A 24757-nucleotide genomic window follows, 5' to 3' on the forward strand; every position below is an offset into this window, starting at 1 on the left:
TTGACTCTTTTACTTGCTATAGGTGCTATACATATTGAGGCTTTCGGTGATTCGTTATGAGTAGTGCAACAAATATCCAAGGGTTATCAATGTTTTGACGAATCACTTATAGTTTATCTTGGGGTATGTCTAGATGCAAAATTTACCTTGGGTTGCATTAAAATTGTTCATATATTTAGACATGAAAATTTGAGAGAATTGGCATAGCAAGCATCCGTCTACCATGTCAATCGTGTTGTATTTCATTTCTCTCCATAGCCGATGCTTAGTCTCGTCAACATAGGTAAGGCCGAACAGAAGTCCACAGCTTCGGCCACTAATGAAATTTTTTATGCAGGCGAAAGTAAGGATTGGAGAAAGTTTATTGTTGATTATCTACAAAATCCTAGCAAAAGGGTGATCAATATGGTTCGAAGGATGACCTTGAGATACATATTTATGGAACTTTCTTACCGGGTTGTTAATGAAGCTGAGAAGGTTTCACCCAAGTTGGCATCAGAAAGTTCACACAACACATGGCCGATATATACTTATCATCCTAAGAACATATAAGTGGCCGATGGAGTGTTGACATCATCCTTAGAACAAACTTGGTACAACTTATTTTTCGGCACGCTAGCTTTGTCGAAAAACAGTGGGCATGTGTTGACGCTCAAAAGTGGCACGTTTATAAAGAGTGGCTTGAAGCTATGTCAATATTAATTCAAACTTACTATTGAAAGTCACCAAGAGATGGCTCTCTCCGAGAAGATGAAGATGAATATGAAGATGGTCTAAAACGAAGCTCGGATGCAAAAGTTATGACAAGTTCAAAGATACTCATGTCGACACCAGATTAAAGAATTCCTAGAAACCCAATTAAGATAGCTTCAAATGGAGAAAGTTTCAACATGAAAGTTGTGTGCCTCGTCGAAGCGATCAATTTTGATATAAAGGTCGTCCCAATCCGAGGACGTATGCAAAAGTTAGAGCCCGCACTGTGTGACCCTCTAGTGAGCAAAATATGACGCCCGGAACCAGACACATATGTGGGTATGTGTGATGAGCTGCGTGAATAATTAGCTGTTTTGCGCGAGCGATTTGACCCACGAGTTTATCTCTGATGAAAAAACGTTCAACATGAAAGTTGTTCGTCTCGTCGAAATGGTCAAGATTCCTTTTGGACTCGTTTCCATCCAAGGTCGTTTCCCACCACAAAAAAGACCTGCAAGGTGCAGCCAGTTTTAGACCGGACAGTTTTGGAAAGTTCGGATAAAACCAATCCAAATTTGACTAGGGTTTTGGACGTGAATCCAAACCTTTTCCTTGCACAGGAAGTCCAGCCGTCTCTTATATACCTAAGGGGTGATGGCCGATTGAACAACACACAATCGAACAAATCAATCTACTACTTTTTCGTGTTCATCTACTTTTTGTCTCTCCCTTGTATCTTCCTTCTCGTTCTTCGCTAGTTCTTCATGCTGGAGGGCTGCGGATTCACGAGGCTCTAGGGGCAAGAGAATCGACCTGGAGCAGCCCATAGCCGCCGCGAGCCCTGACGGGGTCCCTCCCGGGCAAGCGGGGCTTCGGGTCTACAAAAGCGTCCGCCGACTGTCTTCCGTATCGCGCTGTCGGTCGGGTCTCCTTCGACGTGAGCTATGGTGCATCACCCCCGGCGTCGAGGGTACACGGTGACGTGTTTATGTGCCAACAATTTTATGGGTGCTTATGAAATTGAATCTTTGTTTAAAGAGTTTGAAGGTTTTGATGATTCAGTTTATAGGCCCTAAATTTTTGCTATACTTAAATATTGCTATGATAATTATGAATACAATGCCGATATTGATGCTTTTATTGAGAAAGTCTCCGCTGTTCAAGAAGAGACTAATATTTTTCAGGAGTCTATGGAAGAAGAAATTGGTGAAACTGTGAGCTCATTGGATGAAAAAGATGAGGAGGAGAGCGAAGAACAAAAGGAGGAAGAGCGGATTGGTCACCCGTGCCCACCTTCTAATGAGAGTAACTCTTCAACTAATACATTGTTTAATTTCCCTCCGTGCTTACCGAAGGATGATTGCTATGATGATTGTTATGATCCCGTAGATTCCCTTGAAATACCCCTTTTTAATTATGCTTGCTATGCTTGTGGCCAAGATGCCAATATGAATTATTCTTATGGAGATGAACTTGCTATAGTTCCTTATGTTAAACATGAAATTGTTGCTATTGCACCCACACATGATAGTCCTATTATGTTTTTGAATTCTCCAAACTACACTATATCGGAGAAGTTTGTGCTTATTAAGGATTATGTTGATGGGTTGCATTTCACCGTTGCACATGATGATTTTGATTGATATAATACGCATGTGCTTGCCGATCCAACTTGCAATTATTATGAGAGAGGAACTATATCTCCACCTCTCTATGTTTCCAATATGGTAAAATTACAAGAAACTGCTTATACTATGCATTGGCCTTTACTTTGTGTGCATGAATTGTTATATGCCGATGCATAGGAAGAGATTTAGACTTTGTTGTTGCATGATATATGTTACTTTGTGCTCACTACTAAATTATAAATCATTTTTAATTAAAATTGGCTTTGATATACCTTGGGATCCGGGTGGATCCATTACTTGAGCACTATATGCCTAGCTTAATGACTTTAAAGAAAGCGCTGCTAGGGAGACAACCCGGAAGTTTTAGAGAGTCATTTATTTTTGTTGAGTGCTTTTATATAGTTTAAAAACAAAAAAACTAAAGAGGGGAACCCAAAACTTTTCAAAAAGAAAAGTGAAAGTGAGAAAGACGAGCATTGTTAAAGTGGGAGCTAGCCTTGAACATTGTTCATGCTCATGGAAACTTTGTGAATCTTAATTACAGAAACCTTTCAAAAAATTTATCCCCTTGTGCAATTCCATTGTATTATAAAGATAATGTGCCAAGGTTTGCCTTTAGGATGTTTACAATGCTTGTTGGTTTGTGCGGTGCAGGACAAAAACTTTGGCTGTAGTGCACGATTTTACATTTTTTACTCGAACGTCAAACAGTTCTGATTCTTTTTTGCACTATATTTCTTACAAATTTTTTATTTTTCCTAATTTTGGTAGAATTATTGGGGTACCAGAAGTATGGTGAATGTTCAGATTGCTACAGACTGTTCTGTATTTGACAGATTCTGTTTTTGATGCATAGTTTGCTTGTTTTGATGAAACTATCAATTCCTATCAGTGGATTAAGCCATGGAAAAGCTATATTACAGTAGACATAATGGAAAAACAAAATATGAATTGATTTGCAACAGTACTTAGAGTAGTGATTTGCTTTATTATACTAACGGATCTTACCGAGTTTCTGTTGAAGTTTTGTGTGGATGAAGTGTTCGATGATCGAGGAGGTCTCGATATGAGGAAAAGGAGGAGAGGCAAGAGCTCAAGCTTGGGGATGCTCGAGGCACCCCAAGTAAATATTCAATGAGACTCAAGCGTCTAAGCTTGGGGATGCCCCGGAAGGCATCCCCTCTTTCTTCAACAAGTATCGGTATGTTTTCGGATTCGTTTCATTCATGTGATATGTGCGAATCTTGGAGCGTCTTTTGCATTTAGTTTTCACTTTTATTTTATGCACCATGCTGGTATGAGATAGTCCATGGTTTATTTATAGAATTCTCATTGCACTTCACTTAAATCTTTTGAGTATGGCTTTATAGAATGCTTCGTGTGCTTCACTTATATAATTTGAAGTTTGGATTGCATGTTTCTCTTCACATAGAAAACTGCCATTTGTAGAATGCTCTTTTGCTTCACTTATATTTGTTAGAGCGTGGGCATATCTTTTGTAGAAAGAATTAAACTCTCTTGCTTCACTTATATATATTTAGACAGATGACAGGAATTGGTCATTCACATGGTTAGTCATAAAATCCAACATAAAACTTATAGATCGCTGAGTATGATATGTTTGATTCCTTGCAATAGTTTTGCAATATAAAGGTGGTCATATTAGAGTCGTGCTAGTTGAGTAATTGTGAAATTGAGAAATACTTGTGTTGAGGTTTGCAAGTCCCGTAGCATGCACGTATGGTAACCGTTGTGTGACAAGTTTGTTGCATGGGGTGCTCGTTTAATTGCCTTCCTTATGAGTGGAGGTCGGGATCGCGCGATGGTTAACTCCTACCAACCCTTCCCCTAGGAGCATGCGTAGTAGTACTTTGCTTCAAGGGCAAGTAGACTTTTGCAATAAGTATACGAGTTCTTTATGACTAATGTTGAGTCCATGGATATACGCACACTTACCCTTCCACTTTGCTAGCCTCTATTATGCCGCGCAACCTTCGCCGGTATCATCCACCCATTATTTACCTTCCTAAAAACAGCCACCATACCTACCTATTATGGCATTTCCATAGCCATTCCGAGATAAATTGCCATGCAACTTTCCACCGTTACGTTTAGTATGACATGCTCCATCATTGTCATATTGCTCTTTGCATGATCATGTAGTTGACATCGTATTTGTGGCAAGGCCACCTTCATAATTTTTCATACATGTCACTCTTGAATCATTGCATATCCCGGTACACCACCGGAGGCATTCACATAGAGTCATATTTTGTTCTAAGTATTGAGTTGTAATTCTTGAGTTGTAAATCAATAAAAGTGTGATGATCTTCATTATTAGAGCATTGTCCCAAGTGAGGAAAGGATGATGAAGACTATGATTCCCCCATAAGTCGGGATGAGACTTCGGTCTTTATAAAAATAAAAGAGGCCAAAGAAGCCCATACAAAAAAAGAGGCCAAAGAAGCCCACCAAAATAAAAAATGAGAGAAAAAGAGAGAAGGGACAATGCTACTATCTCTTTTTCCACACTTGTGCTTCAAAGTAGCACCATGATCTTCATGATAGAGAGTCTCTTATGCTGTCACTTTCATATACTAGTGGAAAATTTTCATTATAGAACTTGGCTTGTATATTCCAATGATGGGCTTCCTCAAAATTCCCTAGGTCTTCGTGAGCAAGCAAGTTGGATGCACACCCACTTAGTTTCTTTTGTTGAGCTTTCATATATTTATAGCTCTAGTGCATCTGTTGCATGGCAATCCCTACTCACTCACATTGATATCTATTAATGGGCATCTCCATAGCCCGTTGATACGCCTAGTTGATGTGAGGCTGTCTCCTTCCTTTTTGTCCTCACAACCACCACCATATACCACATATAGTGCTATGTCCATGGCTTGCGCTCATGTATTGCGTAAGAGTTGAAAAAGTTGAAACGCTAAAAAGTATGTACCAATTGCTTGGCTGAAACCGGGGCCGTGCATGATGGGAGTATTTTGTGTGATGAAAATGAAGCATGGCCTAACTATATGATTTTGTAGGGATAAGCTTTCTTTGGCTATGTTATTTGATAATACATAATTGCTTGGTTGGCATGCTTGAAGTATTATTGTTTTTATGTCAAATGATAGACTATTGCTTTGAATCACTCGTGTCTTAATATTCATGCCATGATTAGATTACATGATCAAGATTATGCTAGGTAGCATTCCACATGATTTTTTTTATCATTTAACTACTCAAGGACGAGCAGGAATTAAGCTTGGGGATGCTGATACGTCTCCGTCGTATCTATAATTTTTGATTGTTCCATGCCAATATTCTACAACTTTCATATACTTTTGGCAACTTTTTATATTATTTTTGGGACTAACATATTGATCCAGTGCCCAGTGCTAGTTCCTGTTTGTTGCATGTTTTATGTTTCACAGAAACCCCATATCAAACGGAGTCCAAACGGGATAAAAACGGATGGAGATCATTTTTGGAATATTTATGATTTTTGGGAAGAAAAACCAACACGAGACGGTGCCCGAGGGTGTCATGAGGCAGGGGGCGCGCCCCTGACCCTCATGGGCACCCCGTAAGGCGGTTGATGCTCTTCTTTTGCCGCAAGAAAGCTAATTTTCGGAGAAAAATCTGGGTGAAGGTTTCAGTCCAATCGGAGTTACGGATCTCCGGATATAAAAGAAACGGTGAAAGGGCAGAATCCATGAACGCAGAAACAGAGAGAGACAGAGAGACGGATCTAATCTCGGAGGGGCTTTCGCCCCTCCCACGCCATGGAGACCATGGACCAGAGGGGGAACCCTTCTCCCATCAAGGGAGAAGGTCAAGGAAGAAGAAGAAGAAGGGGGCTCTCTCCCCCTCGCTTCCGGTGGCGCCGGAACACCGCCGGAGGCCATCATCATCACCGCGATCTACACCAACACCTCCATCATCTTCACCAACATCTCCATCACCTCCCCCCCTCTATATTCAGTGGTCCACTCTCCCGCAACCTGCTGTACCCTCTACTTGAACATGGTGCTTTATGCTTCATATTATTATCCAATGATGTGTTGCCATCCCATGATGTCTGAGTAGATTATCGTTGTCCTATCGGTGATTGATGAATTGCTATGATTGGTTTAATTTCCTTGTGGTTATGGTGCTGTCCTATTGTGCCCTCCGTGTCGCGCAAGCGTGTGGGATATCCGCTGTAGGGTGTTGCAATATGTTCATGATTCGCTTATAGTGGGTTGCTTGAGTGACAGAAGCATAAACCCGAGTAAGGGGGTTGTGGCATATGGGATAAAGGGGACTTGATACTTTAATGTTATGGTTGGGTTTTACCTAAATGATCTTTAGTAGTTGTGGATGCTTGCTAGAGTTCCAATCATAAGTGCATATGATCCAAGAAAAGAAAGTATGCTAGCTTATGCCTCTCCCACATAAAACTTGCTATCGGTCTTGTAAAGTAGTTAATTGCTTAGGGACAATTTCACAACTCCTATCACCACTTTTCCACACTCGCTATATTTAATTAATTGCTTCTTTATCTAAACAGCCCCTACTTTTATTTACGTGCTCTTTATTATCTTGGAATTCTATCCAACAACACCTACAAAGTACTTCTAGTTTCATACTTGTTCTAGGTAAAGCGAACGCTAAGCGTGCGTAGAGTTGTATCGGTGGTCGATAGAACTTGAGGGAATATTAGTTCTACCTTTAGCTCCTTGTTGGGTTCGACACTCTTACTTATCGAAAGAGGCTACAACTGATCCCCTATACTTGTCGGTTATCAGGAGGCTGGAGCGAGGTAGTAGACGGTGGATGAACAGTAGCCCGTGGAATACCGTTTTGTGGTACGCCACACCCCTCCTGATGAACAGGACCCCCATTTCGACCGTAGGAAGTCGAAGAGATGTTCGTTTCCTTCGTTTTGTGGTACGCCACACTCCTCCGGATCAACAGCACCCCGTTTCGACCGTAGGAGCTCGAACACAAGTCCGTTTCCTCTGGTTTGCGGTATGCCAGACCCCTCCTGGTGAACAGGATCCCATTTTGACCGTAGGCGGTCGAACAGAAGGCCGTTTCCTCCGTTATGCAGTACGCCGGGCCTCGTTTCGGTTGTTCCGTCCAAGCCGGTTGGCTCCCGATGAACATGACACATTCCGTTGCCTCCCGATGAATACGATGATGCAGTTTGTCCGTTCCGACCTAGCTGGTTGGCTGCGGCTGAATAGGATGTTGTCGCTGATCTCCGTTGCCTCTCCATGTACACGAGCCATGGTCGTACGTATGCGCGAGTAGGCATTTGAGACCCCGCCTGTATGTATCGTACATGGCCGTATTTACTTTCTTGCACCCTATTTGTACGTATGTGTACACGATATTGACGGAACTGTGTGACATGCTACATCCGCACCTTTACTACGACATGTGCCCTTCCTTACTCACCCATGGTTCATCGTTGCAGCCTGCAGACAGACCGATCAACCAGTATGTACATACACGTTCACGACGAGAATGACAATGCTACATACGCTTCGACTAGGTGGGTCCCGACTGTCAGGGAGGATAAGAAGGCACTTCCCTGCGTGCGAAGTTATTGCTGGTGGGTCCCAGCTGTCAGGGGGAGAATCATTTTTTGCCCATAATATGGCTGCACTTCCTTGCATGCAAACATATAGCTAGTGGGTCCTAGCAGTCAGGGTGACTTTTTTTCACGAAATACGGTGGCCCGTCCGGTGGGTCCCTGTTGTCAGGTGGAGGAATAATTATTTTACGCGTAATAAGGTTGCACTTCCTTGCTGTGGCCGTGGACCCAGCTGTCAGCCTCTCCACGTGCAGTACTCTTCCGATGGAAGTCGTTCCTTGACCACATTGACCATGCCGCGCCGAGAGCACCAAGGATGTGGACGACGGTGAGGCCTAGTAAGCGGATGATGCAGAGCTGGGGAAGATGCGGCAGTGGTTGCCCACACGGACAGGAGTACAAGGATTGACTGGTTCGGTTGCGGTGTCAGGCTGCCATCGCCGCAGAATAACATGGGTTGTGGGTGAGTAGAGGGATGGCCTGGCCATATGTTGGAGTAGGGTGGGGCGGTCAGGCCTGCGCGGCAGCAGAGCCGGCCACCGGAGGCAGGAGCAGGAGGCACGACCGGCTCGTTTGGGCAGCTGGAGCAAGAAGATCAGGGGTTGAAGAAGCACTACGGCCGTTGGATGGACATCGTACGGTCACTGGAGCTAGAATCGTTCATATTGACTAAGTTGACAAAGCTCTCCATCCACGTCAACTTAGTAGGCCCACAAGTCAGCCTCCCAGTATGGTGGGTCCCAGCTAGTAGGGGGAGTCTTCATTTTTTGTGTGCATAATAAGGAGGCACTTCCTTGCGAGCGAAGATACAGCTGGTGGGTCCGAGATGTCAGCGTGTGGGGGGGGGGCGTTTTTCGTGAAATACAGAGGCCCTTCTGATGGGTCCCTGCTGTCAGGTGAAGGAATACTTTTTTACGCGTAATAAGGTTGCACTTCCTTTCTGCGGTCCTGGACCCAGCTGTCAGCCTCTCCACGTATAGTACTCTTCCAATGGGAGTCATTCCTTAACCACATTGACCATGCCATGCTGAGAGCACCAAGGTGGTGGACGACGGTGAGGCCTAGGAAGTGGACGATATGGAGCTGGGAAAGACATGGCAGTGGATGCCCACGCGGGGAGGAGTACGAGGGTTGACTGGTTCGGCTATGGAGTGAGGTTGTCGTCTCTGCGGAATAACAAGGGTTGTGAGTGAGTAGAGGGATGGCCTGGACAGAGGTTGGAGTAGGGTGGGGCGGTGAGGCCAGCACGGCAGCAGAGCCAGCCATAGGAGGCAGGAGCAGGCGGCACAACCGGCGCTGGTTTGTGCGGCTGGAGCAACAAGACCAAAGGTTGAAGAAGCACTACGGTCGTTGGATGGACATCATACGGTCACTGGAGCTAGAATCGTTCATATTGACTAAGTTGACAAAGCCCTCTGTCTGCGTCAAGTTAGTAGGCCCACAAGTCAACCTCCCACCATGGTGGGTCCCAGCTAGCAGGGGGAGTATTCATTTTTTTGTGTGTTGACCACGCCGCGCCGAGCGCATCCAAGGTGGTGGATGATGGCGAGGCCCCGGATAGCAAGGAGACAGAGATGAGAAGACGTGGGAGTGGAGTCGTAGATGGAGAGGTGTACCAGGGTTAACTGGTTCTGGTGCGGCGTGGTTCGGTAGTCGATGGAGAAGAACGGGAGGTGTGGAGGGGTGGAGGGATGGCCTGGCCGGCGGTGGGATAACGCTTCACAGCGAAGCGTGCAAAGCAGAGCTGCTAGCAGCAGAAGGCGGGAGCAAGTGGTCCCGGCAGCACTGGAGGAAGAAGACTAGAGATTGAAGATGGATGTCGGTCATTGGATGCAAATCCAATGGCTATCGATGTCCGAATCATTTGTTGACTAAGTTGACAACGACTTGCGTTGGGTTCGACCTATTGGCCCACATTGCAGCCTCCAAAAATGTGGCACATATTGAACCCCTTTTGTCAGAATTTATAGTCCATTTGATCTTTTTTTAGAATTACAATTTGTTTGCTGGGCTGGGTGAAGAAATAATGTAGCGTCCATGTGGCCCATTTTTTTAAAACTACAGCTCATTTTTACTTTCTCAAAATACACGAATTTGCTGGGCTAGATGAACAAATAATGTAGTGTCCATGCGGCCCATTTATTTTTTTTCTAAAAAATTATAGCCCATTTGCACTTTCTCGAAATACACGATTTTGTTGGGCTGGTTCTAATTATAATGTTGGGTTGGGCGCACTAATATTATCAAAAAATAAACATGGGCTGAGCATTATGTATTAAATATATTTAAATAATAAGTGTTTTATTATTACATTGGTCCTTAAATCTTACCTTAATGAAAAAATCCAAGATTTTATTGCTAAAAAATTATTTTCATAAGTTAATAAGACGTGGGATATTGTTTTCTTATATATGTAAGTATCTGTTAAATATATGATGACAATAAAAATAATATATAATAACATGTAAAATAATATAAATATATATAATATAGTTAGAAGGGAAACATAAGTTGGACCTGGCATTCCTATTCTTATATAGAAAAATATAACAGACATCTATGTTTTCTTCAAAAGACATAAGTTGGGTTGTGGATGTTTCAGGAAAAATTAAACCTAGGATGGGAGGTCTATAAGTCGGTCGATACATGACAGCCCTCAAGAAAATACAAACCGGCATGTCATGGGCTATGGATCTTAAAAAAGAAAGCCTAGACGGGGCAGCCCACAACCCAGCTGATACTTGTTGGCCCACTGATAATAAATGATACCTGCCAGCTCCCCGGCTTCTTTGTAAATTTATATCCTTTAGTAACTATGTTGAAGCACCTCAAAAAAATTTATCTATGTTGACAAACCCGTGGGCCCCAACATCAGTATAGCACTAGAAGGAAGTATTTTTTCAATGAGGCACTTGCTTGCGTACGACCATAGAGCTGGTGGGTCCCGACTGTCTGCCTCTCCAGTACAGTCCTCCCAGATTCCTCTCGTTTGTTCAGCATGTTCACAATAGCAGACAGCAGCGCTGCGGTGAGCGCATAGAGGCGGAGGACGAGAACGAACCACCAGACCTAGGGTAGGCATGTTACAGTAATGGTAGATGTTGTGCCTTATTTCTACCGAAACAACTGAACTAGCCCAGTGGCCAGGTGACACTACCCTGCCGTTGTTCCGCCCGGGTTTGATTCCACCTGATGAAGTGAAAATATCTCCAAATTTTTTGCCTCTGCCATTCTTAAGATGTGGGTCCCCATTGTCATCTACGCACACCATGTCCAACACTTGCCAAAACTTTGTCCCTGGTTTTCTCTATTTTTCACACACTCGGCATTGTGTGGGCATTTTGAAAATAGCATATCTTTTTGACTGTGCATCATATGAAGATGTGCTATGCATGAATGTTGATCAGCATGATGTTAACTGGCTGGTAGTTCCATTTTCGACCATGAATAAAACTTCCAACATGATGTTATCCCTGTTTGAAAAGGGCGTGTTAATATAAATGCTCTTCCTCTGAAACTTGCAGTTTCTTATCTGAAACTGGAACTTGCAGTTTCTTCTCTGAGAATCACATTGTATGCACTTTTATATGAAACTACAGTTTTTAAGTGCTAAAAATAGATCTCTAGAATTCATAAAATACTTCATATGCTCAATACTGCAAATCTGAAATTCAAAAGACATTCATATTTGAAAGTACTCTAAAAATACACAACACGAAACACAATTCACAACCTGCAAATATTGACAACCCTAAGCTCCTCCTGACAATTCACAACCTGCCCGACTATTGGGTTGGGGGCAGTCCCCTCCTATTCCTCGGCGGCAGACAGCCGCCCCGTGAGACGATGTGATCGGTGAGGGAGAGGATGGCGGGGAAGCATCGTTGGGCCAACTGATTTTCTCCTCTTGCAGTTGGGTTCGGTCGACGAAGACTCCACCGGCTCGCTCTGGCACGGCACCCTCACAAATGGCACCCTGTAGATGCTCGATCCTTCAATCTCTGGTGGATGCTCCATCTTGGATCGATACAACCATCACCGTTGCCTCACAATCGGATTCGGTGAATCTATTTGCTCCATGGCCTAGAGGAGTAGCTCTATGTACTCCCACGCGACTCCCTTCGGGAGTATCGCCACATTTTTGCTCTGTTGCAGATATTTGGCCATGGATGTCGCCATCGCCGCTAGTTGGTCCTTGTTGTCAAACCAAGACTGTATCTCCAACATCCTAGCTAGCTTCACAGGGTCACCATCTGCGATCCTCAGGTATCGGTTGTACTCCTCCATCGATCTAGTTCTCCACAGCACCTTCACTCGCTGATGGTGGTTTTGAATGGAAGAGGAGAGGAGCGGCGCTGGTTTCGGATTAGAACGTGAGAGGAGCGGCGCTAGTTTTGGATTAGAATGGGAGAGGAGCCGCGCTGGTTTTGGATTGGAACAGGAGAGGAGGGGCGGTGGTTTTGAAATGGAAGAGGAGAGGAGTGGCGCTCGATTTAGATTGGAACAGGAGAGGAGCGGCGGTGGTTTAAGAGGATAGGAGTGATGCTAGATTTAGATTGGAACAGGAGAGGAGCGGCGCTGGTTTAAAAGGAGAGGAGCGGCACTGGTCTTGGAAGTATTTTTTTTGTTTTGCGTATTTTGGGTCAAAGTTTGACCACGTACTGTATTTGAAGAAAAATGTGAATGCATGTCACCAAAAATTGTATCGTTTGGTTCATATCTGAATGTACTTTCAAATTATATTATTTTTGCAACATATAACATAGTGTACAAATAAATAGAAATAGATTGGTGCTTCTTTCAGAAAAGAGTACTCCTTAGAAAAGTGCCAATATAAGCTACTAGTATTTGGTTAGAGGATTTGCTGCCGAGAAATATCCATCCACAAAGAGCTCCACACATCCCACTGGTGGTGGTGGATGCCAATGCTTACATGGAGCATGGTTTGTGTTGGTTATTTTTACTTGGCACACCTCGCACTCTGCATATATGTCGGTTCCTTCTGTACATTTGTGCAGTTCCACCAAAATGCAGCTGAATAACCTTGTTTGCACAGATAATGAAAAAGCGTGATTACATTATAGTGGCACTAGTTGATGAAACATACACTAATAAATAGAAGAAAATATTGAGATAGTATCATAGTATGCCATGCTGTGAGGGAGAGATGGGCCCTGCGATGACTCATATGGTAGGCCTCATACTGGAAATCGACCCAATTCTCCCCGATACACCTTCTGCCAGTGATGAACATCAGTGTATAGCGGTAATACAAGGAGGGGCCTTGAGACATTCCAATCTCTATTTTTGTGCAGATCAACTAAAATTAAGCACCCCAGTTTGCAGAAACACTTCAAAATTAACAATGGGACTCGTTGATGAAACATATACTAACAAAGAGAAACACTTTCTTTATCTACATTGGAAATGAAATGATAGAGGGGACACTCGCTCTATTTTAACTGTGTTATTACTTCATTTTATCAGTGGCACTAGGGTCGAGCAGGTGGCAAGCGAGGTGTACCGTGCATTGCAAGGATGGAGGGCGGGGGTGCTTAGACTGGGATGCTGAAGCTGGCTCTTTCAGTCCCTATCTTCCCCCCTGATGTTTCTGTGGTAGCATTTGGGTTGTAATCCAAACTTCGTTGAGCTGGTGCTGCATCCCCCTACCTGCCTAGCTTATGTGGCGAACTTGTCTCCTGGTAGTACTCAATCCATTCTAGTAGTAGTTGCATAACTACCTGTTTACACTGAGATGTTGTCGGATAATGGTTCTCTATGGTTGGGTTTCTTTAATGAAATCGGAGGAAACTCCCTCTTTTGATATATAAAAAAATCAGTGTCACTAGCGGTGTTAAAACATTGCCTCAAATTAATAGTGCCACTAGATTAAGGTGCAAAATAATAACATTACTGCTTTATCATGGTTGTGCCAAAACAGTAGCACAAGAGCAGCCTCAACATGCAGGATCTTTGGCAAACGGTCTGACCAAAAAGGAACATACCTCGTGATGGGAACCATATCTGCAGTCAACGCCATCATAGAAGGGATGACACCAGTCACCAACATGGATGATTCAATTCATGGGACCTTTTTGTTCAGTTCACCTAAAATGAAGCAATGCCCCATGAGCTAGCAGCTTAATCTTCATTAGTTGCAATAAAATTGAGCAACATCAAGGTTGGTTGTGAAGCTCGTGGAATGTTCAACTATAATTTGGATATCATTTGTGAAGTTCAACTAAGATCAAGCATGAAATTTATATCTCTGTTTGCACAAAAAGGTTAAAAGGAGGGTGGCTAACAAGTGATGAAACATACATCAAATGAAAAGAAGCATGTTCCTTATCTGAATGGCGATCCTACGAGGATAGTAGAAATTTCTAAAGTAGCAGCATTGCTAGATTTTAGTGTGGGCATTAGGATTAACTATGACAACCGTTAAATACGACATTACTTTAATGGTGCCATTGCTTCATTTTACCAGCAACATTACATTAACAGCTGCTAAAGAGTTGGTATTTGGGCACGGGAGAGTAGGCCGACCAGGACAATTGCATTTCTAACGAAAATAAGCAAATTATCTTAATGGGAAATTTAGCAGGATATGAAAAATAGTGCCATTGATTCATATTACTGGAGGCATTACATTGAAAACAACATCCATTTAACGTGTCCTTACTTTTAACAGTGCAACTACTACATTTTACTAGTGGCATTACATAAGAGGGGCTCGAAGCAACAAACATCAGAACATGATATCTAGGTTGGCCCCATTTTTGTTCGGTATAGCCAACTTATACTGTGTTAGGCTAGCAAATCTAGTGCTGGACATACTCTGTTGACTTGTCCCCCAGTCCCCACTTTCTTTCCTTTTTCAACCAATAGATTGGTTTATATTGAGTTTGTATTGCATTTCCCTTTATTTCCCTATTAGACCGACAGGCCAGTTGGATAGCCAGTCTCTGCTACTTTTCGCCCCCATTATTTCCTCTTTCGACCAAGTCCTAGATTCAGGTAACAAATCTGCCCCCCCCCACCCCATTTCTTCCTTGTTTGAACCAAGTATTACTAGCTTCGACTACATGAACTAGTTTTACCTCTTAATAGTAAAAAATTAGGTGGCTTCCGAACAACCGATCGATCCTATCTACGAGGGGGCCCGAGAAAGAGTAAAAGATACAAATGCAGCAACATCAGGAGTTGGGGAAGTAGAGCAAGGCCGGATCTGCCCACACTATGGCAGCGAGGAAGAAGGGGTTGGAGGCCCTCCCTAGCCGGTGTTGTGTGGGAGGGAACGGCAGGGCACACTGATCAGGACGCACCGATAGTGAGTAAGAGACGTCGCCGAGGACGACCGTGTGAACATTGGACCTTCTCACCTTCCTCGATGGAGAGGATCCGATTGGATCGGTGACCAGCGATGAGCAGAGAGAGAGTGTTGCCACTGCTGTCGTGTTTAGATCTGGAGAGGATGAGACGGTGTGAAGAGAGCAACACTAGCAAGCAAGCGCGGAGGCTCCTGCCTATATAGTGGAGCAATTTTCTTTTATCTACTGGAGCCGGCTTGACCTCGTCAATGACTGTCGAGAAGTCTTCATGCACGTCGCCCGGAGGCGTAGTTGTCGTCATTTTGATCCGAAGCACCGGATTAACATATACCACAAAAATGCCACATGACAAGAAACCATAACCACACTGCCCCAAGGATACAACCTTAATCCCGACGGATAAACTAGACGAGGATCAAAGCTCAAATTAAAGATAAACTCATAGAAAAGGGGTCCATCTATAAATGTCCTAATTAACATAGCCGGCTTGACCTAGATGGCAGGTGAGTAGTCTTCATGCATGTGCCCGCAATGACCAGCGCCTTGGAGGAACTCAGTTGTTGCTGTTTAACCCTTGCAGTGATCCGAAGCACATGACACCTAATATAGCGAGATGACAAGAAACCTTTTTTTTAATTTCTCATCAAAACTACAGCCCTGTACAAACACAGCCTGCACGATATGTAGACGATAGCCAATCCAGCCGTCTGCTGGAGTCTGGTCTGCACGGACGAACTGATCTTCCGTGTCATGGAGGGATCGTCCAGGCACCGACGTTTGTACTACACTGCTCCAATACTATCGCTCGTCTCTCTCTTCTATTAACTCAGCCGACTTGCAGGGCCAGGGAGTGTGCCTATGGTCGGTTCTCAATTGTGGTCCCACATGTGTTCCTGGGACATCATCGATTTGGGAGAAAGTGCCTGAGGATAAGATTGACCACTTTATTCGTATGGCTAAAGCACCAACTCCAAAGCCTGTTGACTCAGACTATGAGCGCCAAATCAGGAAGGCACATCGAACACGACAAAAGGAGTCGAGCTCGAGCTAGAGCCAAGAAGCTGGCCAAAAATGCGGGAAAACCATTTCCCAGCTAGGAGAACAGGCAGCGTAATCGATCCCCCCGCTTGTTGTACCAACACATGAGAGTATCGGCGCCGGTCAGCTGGTAATAACCGACGAGCATAGAAGGCATGATGAAATGCTTGTTATCACTGTTGGACAACTCCTCGAGATTGAGCCCATGTCTCCGCTTAGAGAGGAGGACATAAAACCGAAATATGTCCACGTCCAACCTTTGGTCAAGCCTAAGGAGGTCAAGAACCTCCCAACGAGAATGTATGAATTGCATGATTGGTACATGAAAATTACCAAGAGTTCCAATCGAGAGTCCCTCATGGTGAAAGTTAAGGAAGAGCATTACTTCCATAAGCTAGCTCTGACCGTTGAGAATTCAAAACTATGGCAGTTATTCAATCAATAAGCACTCGACAAAGCTCTCATCAGTTGCTATTGTCTGTAAGTGATCTCTTTCTGTAATTTAAGTCTCAAGCTAGCTGTAGTGCTCATTGATCGATCATTACCTGTAATTATCCTCACTATATTCTTTTATATGGTATTATGCAGGATGAAGATGTATGAAATGAAAAAAGATGGATGCTATGACATTGGGTTCATTGACCCAAATACCATTAATGAAGATACATGGACATATGCATGTTATAAAAATGATGTGGAGAAAATCATGCTAGAGTTCTTGAAGCACCTCAATACCAATGAAGATATACTACTTCCTTACAACTTCCGGTGAGTCACACTATCTTGTACTACAAATTCTGTTTTTGCTTACTAGCTAGCTAGATGTTAATAATTAAGTGTATAGGGTTTAGGGTAGTTGATGAGTGTTATGCACATGCCCACTTAATTAAGACATGCAAACGTGTGTGCATGCAGTTACCATTGGATCTTGTTAATCATTAAAGTTGGCAAAGGAACAGTTGAAGTACTGGACTCACTACTTAAAAAACAAAGTGACTACTCAATCTTGAAGGGGATAGTCGACAGGTAATTTCAATCATTATTAACTATATGTCGGCCTCTTTAGTTTGTCATTTCCTGATATCAACTATTTAATAACTCGTTATTAATTTTCTTTGCCGGCGGGCAGGGCTTGGGCAAAGTTCAAGAAAGAGGTTCCAGGTCCATGGAAAAAAGGTTGTATTGGTTTCGACCCAAGGTATAATTAATTAAGTAGTACTAGCTAGCTACCATCTTATTAATTCTAGTTTTAATACCATTAATTATCATGCTTGATTAATTGTTATCTGATTAAATTCTATTCTCGTAAAGGCCCTGAAGCAGGCACGGGGGACTGAAGTGTGTGCATACTACGTTTGCGAGAACATTCGCATGATGGCGTCCGAAAGGACCAAATCTGATAGACTGCTATGGGTACGTTTGCCAGAATGCTATTCACAATTTTTACATCATTATCGATATCTAGTCACAAAACTAATACACATGCATATTGATCTCCTTCTTAACAGTTCTGTGAGGTGCAGGAGATGCTCCTACCAAAGGAGCGCATACGAGCACTTCAAGAGGAAATAGCGGGATTTTTGCTCGACGAGGTCATAGATCCCAAAGGAGAATACTATTACCCGCTACCGCCCCGATGAACCACTGCCAATGGTCATCATGCTCCGAAGGCACCAAGGCAAATGCCACTGGCTCAGAAGGCAACATGTAGGAGAAATTGTATATATACCTAATTGTATATATATACATGTGTATATGTGTGAATAATGGTGGTTGTGAGACATTCGATGATATATATATATGTGTATATATATATATATATATATATATATATATATATATATATATATATATATATCAGTTCTACGAGAAATTCTATTTATATATATGCATAATGTGTACAATATGTAGTATCGTAAAATACCAGCAAACGAAAAAGAATTAAATGGAAAACACAAAAATAAAGGAAAAAGAAATCATGAACCCAAAACCCCCCAACCTTTTGGTACCGGTTGGTGGTACCAACCGGTACTAAAGGGATCCCCGCCCCCGATGTTGGCATGTGCCACATGGTGGCCCTTTAGCGGCGGTTCATGCAGAACCGGTACTAAAGGGGGGGGGGCTTTAGTCCCCACACTTTAGTGCCGGTTATAGAACCGGCACTAAAGGGCCTTACGAACCGGTGCTATAGCCCGGTTCTCCACTAGTGTATGTATGCTACTGTTTGTCTACGCTAGATTGCCCGGAGTAGGAAGCTTGTTACTATGAATCTCTAGAGTTTGCAGATCGTCAGCAAGGCAAGTTACACTTTGATCATACTCTTCTATACCCAGTTTTTACTATGCATTAGTATTTCCCCTCAAATTTTTAGATGAGTAGGATTGGGAGCATGTGGTTTGGTTGTAGTACTTGAGGTAGGAACCTAATACCTTTTGGTCACCCCGGGAATATACGTTATGCTCAATTATCGCTTAGCCATGCTCGTAGATGGGAATTGGATCGTGATACACATGGAAGTTGTGAGAGTTATTAATCTTGGATAACATTAAGGTGGCAACTTTAATACACATCTGGGTGGATTGGTTGGGGCACCTGGAGAATCCAGTGTTTGTCCGTTTGGGAAATCCCGGTGTACCCGTGTGATTCTTCCTCGGTTCGCCACCCAGGCTCAAAGGGATCATATGATATTTCATGACTAGAAACTTCCGTGTGCAGCCACAAGCCATTATGGGCTCTGGCATAGTTGAGTAAGTTATATGATCTCTTGAAGAGGTGGACTAGCAGATGTAGGGGAAAGTAGGTGTACCGGTCTACTCGAAGTAGAGAGTTAATGCTTCAGAAAGACTATGTCTCGATCTTACGATCATGGATGCGGTCGAGTCTTGTGGGGAAAAGTGTGCAACCTCTGTAGAGTGTATAAACTAATCATGGTTAGCCGTGTCCCCGATTATGGACATCTTGAGTATCTGGAATTGGATATTATTGTTGATCTCATCACTCTTAAATTAAATGGATTGTGTTTAATGATGATACTTGTTTAATTGGGATTTGAATTGGAGGAACCTTCTCAAATATTGGTACAACTTGGGAGTAGTAAATAAATGTATTCCTTTGTTGTTGGCAAAAACTAGCTTTATGCAAAACCTAAAACTTAGAGCCCCCACCAGCCAAATATTAAATGTAGATATAGTTCTTGCATTCATTGCTTTATAGTGTAACTCTGCCAGCATATTCAATGTGCTGACCTACACGGATACAACGTCTCATGTTGCAAACTTCTCAGACAACAAATAAGGTGCGATAGGTCGTTTTCATGCACTCAGCTATGCCGTTGGAGTTGATGGACTCATTTACCTTTGAAGCTTCTGCAGTTATTTAGTTTAGATGGCCTTCGGCCATATTATTTGTGTAATCATACTCTTTATGAGGACCTCGATGTAATAAGTGTGTGACTGAACTCTGTTATAATTCCTCGAGTACTATGTGTGTCAGCATTACTGATCCAGGGATGACACTTAAGCATAGAGACTTCGGTCCTTTGGGATCGTGGTCGCTACACAGTACCTATTCCATTCATGATAACATGTTTTCAAATTCAAATAATGTCATTCTACTCTATCGCAATGCCATCTGCTTAGTTTGGACATCATGCTTCCGAATATCTTATGCATTGTTATTCATCGGTATATACTTCATCTGTCTACCATACCATGTTTTTTTACATTGAAGTGTTGTTCTAGTGGTCTGTTGCAATGCCATCTTAGTTTCCCAATCATACAGGCATATGTTGCCTTAGTGTTTTCCTATATGTATTCCGCTAGCATACACTTTTACATTCAACTAGTGTTTTTTACTCTGTTGTCATGTCGTATCCCTAGCTCTTACATCATATTCCCTCCGTCCGGATTACATGTTGCCGAAATTGATAAAAATGGATGTATCTAGAACTGAAATATGCCTAGACCCATCCATTTATTTCCTGATGGGGGGAATACATGTCAATATTCCATGCCTTTCTATTCTTCAGTACCTATTCCATCTCTCTATTGTAGCATGTTTTATAATTGAAGCACCATTCTTCTATATAAGGCATGCAAGGGGAAGACGGTTATGTTAGAATCTGAAGGGTTACAAACATGGTCTTTTAAAAGATCCAAACGCCAGGAGATAGTAAACCAACTCCAGTTTTCATAAATACTGTTCCAGCACAGAGAAACCCAACTCCTACTGATAATAAGCAGAATCCGGTGGCCAAAGAACTAGTCCGCTCCAGTCCAGCAAAAATATGTCAACTCTATTCTAAGAAGCGTGTGTGTATTCTCGCATCATGAAATTTTATAGCATGCCGATCATATTTTCTACATGTTTCTTATCCATCTCTCTTTTAGAAAATAAGCTTAATAGATAGAAGAATTGTTGCACTGGTATCGTCTTTGAAGAAAGTATCTTGCGGGAATTCTCTATGCTCCAATGCTGATGTAAGTACTTGTTGTATATCACTATATTTTTACATCAGCATGTATTTTGTTAATCCGCGTGAATCCAACCTTTATCTGATCTAAATTTAGCTGTAGAAAAATGTATAATTAAACGCCACAATGTTGATTCTTGTAAGGAAAACTTCCTGGTAGTTTTGCATACTGAGCTGCATGAGTGTACTATCTCATATCATGCACATTACTGAACTGTAGTGCTGCTTTGGTTGCCCATTCATTCATTGTGTCAATGTTGCTTTCATATTGCCTTACCTGGCTGATGATAGTTGTGCCATGTTGTGTTAATTTGGTGTAGGCTGGTGTGGTCTAGTTGCCCAAACGTTTGTTGTGTCAATGTTGCTTTCCTATTATCTGACCTGGCCAATGATAGCAATCCTAGTGTGTTAATTTGGTGCAGGCTGCTGAAGATAAGAAGACAAACTCTTAAAGCAACAAGGCAACCCCATTGTTTCGTTCCAATAAATCTAGGCCAGGTAATATGGCAATAACTCTTGATTAATCTATTTGGTTCCCCTCCTAATTTATGTTATGATGCAGTGGTCGAGACACTCTCCACTATAAATACTACAAGCCTGCCAAAATCGCCATCTGAATCTACTCAGTTTCCTCTGTCTCGAATGCAACGGAAAAGATGTATGTTTGTGAACCAATTACTGGTTGAAGCAATGATGGAAATCATGGAGGAAACAGAGGTGCACATTCTTGTGCAACAACAACTGATCAATGTTTTGAGAGACAATGTAGCAAAGAAGGAAGAAGTTGCTCACATGCTTATGGGCGTCATCCGCACTGAGGTTGCAGATTGTGACATTGTAGATCGTTAGGTTCTGTTCATTTATTTGCACTGGCATCAATCTTTGATTGCCCAATGGATGTAATTTCCTGTAATATATGCTGGATGTGCAACGTTTTTCCTTGTATGTCGTACCTTTGCTTAGCGTGCCTCGCATTCCAGCTAACTGGTCGCTATGAAGCTAAAAAAGCAGCGAGATTATTAGTTAGCACGAACATTCATGGGCCCTATATGAAGGAAGCAACCCACTACCCTTAATGGGCTTCCCTAATGGGCTCTCAGGGGCCAAAATTATCGTAGGCCTTTGATTGATCGGTTTTGGTCCTGTGCATAATTGCTCATCGTAATGGATTCAAATTATCTAATTGGGCCTACAAACATGTTTGAACTTTAGTGGGCCCATTAAGTTAATGGGCCGTAACCAGGCCGAAAGCTCTATCGGGCCAACAGTTAATGCTCGGCCCTGTTACCTCCCGGGTAGTTAAGAGGCCGACATCGAAGCGGGCAACAGGTGGGCCCATTTGATTTCACGGGCCGTTAACATGTGACGACCGGTTTTCCGGGTATTAATTTCTAGAAAATGTCCCTTGTGCTCACCAGCCCCAGGATTACTGTTAGCTGATGAGGCACCAACTTGATACAGAAATTCCAAGCAAAAATACAAAATCTGCAGTACAAGACCCTTCTGGTCTGTGAGTACAACAAATGGTTTCTAGTGGTTGATGGCGGAAGCGGTTTGTGGATCATCAACGTCTATGGGACTCCATTTCCCACAGGAACAGCTGACCAGGATAACTCCTATCTTCGCGAGGCTGCTATCACCATTACTTAGGTTCCGGGGCTGTCATCACGGTCGCTCCTCTCCGTGCAAGAAATCTGGCCAAGACAATAGCCAGGGACAAGCCAGTGAGTACTTTTGAATGTACTCGCAAACATTATGAACATGGGTATAATATGACACCGATAATTATGTACTGAAATATTTTATGATCATGACGTCAGTCACAAATTAGAATCGCCGATGCATGCAAGCAGGTCATTTATATATAAAAGTATGCAAAAACAGCATAGTATTAAAATGCACCGATCGGGTGTCTGAAGCGACGCCTCGAAAGGTTAGTAAACAATGAGAAATGCCTCAGTCGGGCATCTGAGCGACACCACATAAAGGGCTTATAAAATAAATAACAAGCATGCCACAGTCGGGCGTCTCAGCGACACCACATAAAGGGCTTATAAAAAAATAGCAAGCATGCCACAGTCGGGCGTCTCAATGACACCACATAAAGGGCTTATAAGGTAAATAAATAACAAGCATGCCACAGTCGGGCGTCTCAGCGACACCACGTAAAGAGCTTATAAAGTAAATAAATAACAAGCATGCCACAGTCGGGTGTCTCAGCGACACCACATAAAAGGCTTATAAATAATCACAGTGAATATCCAGGAGGTAGAACCATCCCAGGGATATTCGATAATGCCAATAATATAACAGGTTAGTCCACAACAAAATAATAATCATAATCATCACAAGTCTCAAGTCGTGATCCCAGTTCTGGTTTAACAGTTTCTCCTCCGAAGACCGACACTAAGACCGACACTTGACCCATCCTAGACTGTAATCCTTAACCATGGACACGTCTATTCGAATAGGTTTAATCTCTACAGAGGGTGTACTCTTTACCCACGAGTAACGGATTCCTTTAGTCCATCGGGACTAATTCCGTCTATGGCCTTTTAGTTGAAAACACACCTAACTTGCACACACCAGCTTAACTTACCGGTGTCTGGAATCACCCACGACACTTGTTAAGCAAAACTCTAAGTGGGGAGGCTACAACCTCGCGTAGCATGGGATCAAATTTATATCGCGCGCTCTAAGGGGTGGCCTCCCCTCTCGGTCTCAACCGGAAACACCCATGCCCCCGGACCAGGTGGCCTGCCTACCAGCTACAACCGATATCTTCCACCATGGCCTCTCTATACGGTGTGTGCTAGAAAGGGGTTGACGACTTACTGAACCATACCCTACTTGCTGTAGAGCCAAGTGGTAGTACGAAACAAGTATGGGGGTTACTGGAACAAGACTCGATCTATGGTCGACTCAGGGGATTTTAAGTATTCCCTGCATGGTTAGCATAACGAATATATTTCATCCAACAGAGAGAATCACCACTCATCATACCCCTCATGCCATATCGGACACACTCGTCTCGACGTGGAACTAGGGACAAGATCGGGTCTACCCAAGACTTTCCCGTTTACCTTCCGGTAGGCACGAAAGGCATACGAGGACGATCATTATCACAAGCATGTCCATTTCCAACAGCAAGGAAATTTCCAATAAGCATTCATGCAAATGATCATATCACCACATAAAATAACGAGTTCTAAGTACTGAGGTGGTGTCATAATCGTGTCAAACAATGCATGCAAAATATTATGCCAGGGTTCAGAATGCTTGCCTTCAAGGTGTGGAAAGGCAGGGTGCACTCCAAAACTTTTGAAAGCTTTCTCCTCTTTCGAAAAATCCTATTTAAAATATTTTTGAATCAATATATAGTTTCAAAAACAGTACCAAAAAGTTGTCTGATTTTTTTGACATAAATCTTAAAATAAACTAGACAACATTTGAGGAAGGTAGGAAAAATAATCAACTCACTTGGAGTTATATTTAAGAAGTTATAGGCAGTCAAAGTTGTGGTCAAAATCTGTTTTTTTTTTAAATCAGAAAAAGAAAAACGTTTCGATTACTAACCACGTCAAAGGCGTATTTTGGATTTACGCCTCCACTTACTCCAGCGTGGACCGTGCGTGGGTCACTGACAGTGGGCCCGCCTGGCCCACTGGTCAGGTTTGACTAGTCGACCTCCCCTCCCTTCTTCCTCTACCCGAGCGGGGGCGGGACTCCGGCGATGCTCGCCGGCTAACGGCGGCACCGTTCGGGAAGCCGAGGCCATCTGCGGGCTCAGGGGGTCAAGGCGGTTCTATCGGTGGTCGACTTTCTGGTGGGGACGGAGGGAGTCGCCGGCGGCGAACTTCGCGGCGGCCGATGGCTTCGGTGGCAAAGTGGGTTTGGGGCTACGGTGGCTTTCCGTCGCAGCTGGTTGTCTGGGCGGCTCCGCAAGATGGAGTGGAGTCCTTTGGTGGCGTTGTGAGGGCCGGGGAGGCTCTGGTTGTGCCGAACGGAGCCG

Source organism: Triticum dicoccoides, chromosome 5B (genome assembly GCF_002162155.2).
Source record: "Triticum dicoccoides isolate Atlit2015 ecotype Zavitan chromosome 5B, WEW_v2.0, whole genome shotgun sequence".
Lineage (NCBI taxonomy): Eukaryota > Viridiplantae > Streptophyta > Magnoliopsida > Poales > Poaceae > Triticum > Triticum dicoccoides.